Consider the following 3511-nt stretch of genomic DNA (forward strand, 5'->3'; position numbering starts at 1 on the left):
GGTTAAGAAAATGTATTTTTCTCCCCAACCAAAACCTATGATCACCTGTTTACACGTAACCTAGCAAGCCTGGAAGAATAAATGTTGGAGATGCAGAATTTATCAGCAAATTGAGATTCATGGCTAGTTTTATATCCCCCTGTGTAAATATGTTAAAATGGGAAAAGTCACAAGCATATGCATGGCTTTAAAAATTATAATTTCCAATATGAGTAATGTGTATTTTTTTCTGGGCATATTTGATTCAGTCATAATGTTAGTGCATTTCTTTATTCTCTTATTATAAGAATAAATACAGTATTTGTATAGTCAGTAGAAAAATAATCAGTGAAATATTTATAATGGCTTTGACATTGCAGAAAGTAATCTGCAGTTGGCTGAGTAATCTTGCTAATCTTGATCACTCCTGCTCTGCCTTTTTTGTGTGTTGATTTGTTGTCGTTTGTTGTGTTTTGTCCATTTCTTTGTTTTTGTTTTTGTTTTTTATGGGAAACTTTAAAAAACTGTGATATTTTATATGGAAAAAAGGCTGACAGACACACACAAACACAGAGAAACACTTAAAGAAAAAATATTGTAAATCACAAGCCAATGGAATCATACAGGTGCCAAATAATATGTATACATAACACCCAAAGTTCCATGTTTATCTTCACTAATCAGAATCCTTTATCTGTGAAGCAACCATATCTTTAGCTTTGTGATTATCATTTTTTCTTTATGGCCATTGCTCTTATACAGCTCTATAAAAAAATAGAGCATCTTTTTTTATGATATAAATCAATGTATTATCTCAGTGTTTCTTTGTGTGTTGTGTCTTTGCTGACTTTTGAGTTTTCATGTTTCACCCTTTTTGCTGCCATATCTATAGTTGATTTAAATTATTGTGTGGTTTGCATATTAATATGCCACAATTATTTGTCCATCCTCTTTGGCTGATAGATACTTGGATTGCATATAGTCTTTTAAAAACAATGAAAACTGCTACTATGAGCATTTTTGCACATGTCAGATGTGAACAGGTATAAACATTTCTGTAGGGTGCTTAAGCAGGAGTAAAATTGGTGGGTCAGAATTAAGCGTCTATTCTTTTTTTTTTTTTTTTTTCTTTTTTTTTTTCTCTCAGGGGAAAGCACGAACGCAGTCCCCCACTATTATACAGTCGAGTTTCCCACATTTGGGGAAATCCCAGGGGTCAGCACATCCGGAGTGCAATGGATAAGCCTCGCCCTGGGAAAACCACCTTCGTGATCATGGTATCTCCCCTGCCAGGTAAGTATTACGCATCTAATCTTATTTCCTAATTAATGCCTATAAGTTTTCATTTTATTTTTTTCAGTTCCAACTATCAATATATGAGAGTTTCTTGCCTCAGGATACTTCCCAACTTATGTCAGACATAAATTGCAATAGCATGTCATGATTTAACTTGTGTTTCCTTCACACATATTTCAAAACTGATAAACTAAATTTATCTAAAAATTAATCCCTTAAAATATAATATAGACAAGTCATTTAATGAGTGAGAATATGGTCAGAAGAGCAAAATATGTCTGTTCTAGGTCTACCCTAGAATAAGATTTATCATAAGAAATTAGAGATCATAAAACTGTTGGTAAGTCAAGGGGACCTTAAATCACAGAAAGATGTCAGAAATCGGCGATTCACAGGAGATCACCTGGAAGTCACAGTGAATTTCAGCAATCTTATCAGAAGCTGCCACCACAGAGATTTTTCAGCAACTTTCTTGGAAGCTTCAGTAAATCTCAGCAATTGAATTGTGCATTGTTACCAATTTAGCAGTCTGCTGTGCCAGTGCTGTTGATTGAAAACACCAAAAATCCAAAAATCTTGACTCTGCTCAAATTCATCTGTAACTTCATTCACGGAATAAGGTTTCTTCTTCACTTTGTTTTCTTTCAATGTCATTGAGAGATCTTGGAATAGTTCTTAATGCAAACCACGTGGAGAAATGTATTCTGAGCGAGTTTCCAGTTTCCCACCTATAATACATGCAACTGTATAGCAGTGATGCTATTCAATTTTCTGGCCAATGCAGAGTTCTTACATGTTTTTTCACCTATGCTTAAATCTCTGAACAATAATAATAAAACAACCAATGCTTTCATTGAATACAGTAAATGTATATCTTGTACAATAGGAAACATACCCATGCATTCTTCTAAAAGACAGAATATATGTCTCATAAATTATTGCATTCATTTCTAATTGATTATGAACACTTTTCATTTGGAGGAACATCATGATTGCTGTATTGATATTAAGGAAAATAAATTTGAACAGCTGATCAAGATGGTAACTGCCAGATCTTTCCAATATACAAGCACATTTCTCCTTTTGTGATTAGGTAATTTATATTTTCAGAGATAATTTTTGACACCATTAATATGCTAATTCCCAAAAAGCATCATTCAATAATTTTAGCACACATTGATATTCCTCACATGAACCATTTATTGCAGGGAAGGTTTCAAACAGTGATTTTGCAATTACATTATTATTGTCTTACTAATTACCTAGTGTTATCCTGTAAAGAAGGATTGTTATTACTTCTCTTTTCACTTTTCTAATTTCAAAAAGAATTTTTAAAAAATTCATTGTTTTATAGTCAATTATGATCACCATTTTTTTGATTACAGGTCAAATTTGACCACTGAAGTCCCATTTATTCATAATAGTTGTGTCATTTTGAAATGATGCTAGTAGTCCCAAGATACTTCTAAAAACAGTGTTTCCCACCTGGTACTTCCCCTCTATCAGAACTTGAAAAGAAATTATTTTTCTTCAAAGAAGACTTGCATCCCATTAGTGGGCATGAACAAGGGTAATTTAAATATACGTTCTGATTACTCAGTGAGCAGTTTGTAATTAGAATGAGGTTAGCTATATATGCTCTTCCTATTAAGTAACATAATCACATGCACACATACATAACACTTTATACTATTATTTGTGCTTCAAATTTAATACTACAATTTTTCCTGGCCTGTTTTATTCAATCATTATATCTCTTACCGTGAGAATCATACTTCTCAAAATAGCAATATATTTACTCATATGTATTTTCATACAATATTTTACAAAACAGCTTTAAATTGCATTATCAATATTACTGGTAACAAAAGCTATGAGTAGCATTTAATATTTTTTATTATTTTGATGTGTTGTATAGGTGAATTACTTTTGTGTTTTTTGTGTTCAATTTAACAGATTTTTTTCTACTTGCTTTAAGTTATATTGTTTTTATACATAAACTTTTACTTATTCAAAATATAAAATATTGAAAAACATATTTCCAGAGAATTTTACTCCCCTCCATATTTTCTCCAAGCTAGTTCATTGCTGCCTCTATTCCCGTTGCAATTTACTTTTGCAAATGTAAGTATGTGTATACATGTAAGTCTGCTCTTACATACACAGCTATATATTAAAACGAAAACGTTCTTATTTTTATTATTTTATTAAGATAATGATAAGAAAACCATCTTAT

General features: G+C 31.6%; 1 non-coding gene across 1 annotated transcript; it reads right to left on the reverse strand.

Moving 5' to 3' along the window:
- Nucleotides 1–1123: 1123 nt before the first annotated feature.
- On the reverse strand, nt 1124–1280 carry LOC115896074. Its single transcript, XR_004056064.1, has one exon. It is a non-coding gene; the product is annotated as a U1 spliceosomal RNA (small nuclear RNA).
- Nucleotides 1281–3511: the final 2231 nt, after the last annotated feature.

The sequence above is a fragment of the Rhinopithecus roxellana genome, chromosome 2, assembly GCF_007565055.1.
Source record: "Rhinopithecus roxellana isolate Shanxi Qingling chromosome 2, ASM756505v1, whole genome shotgun sequence".
Taxonomy (NCBI): Eukaryota; Metazoa; Chordata; class Mammalia; order Primates; family Cercopithecidae; genus Rhinopithecus; species Rhinopithecus roxellana.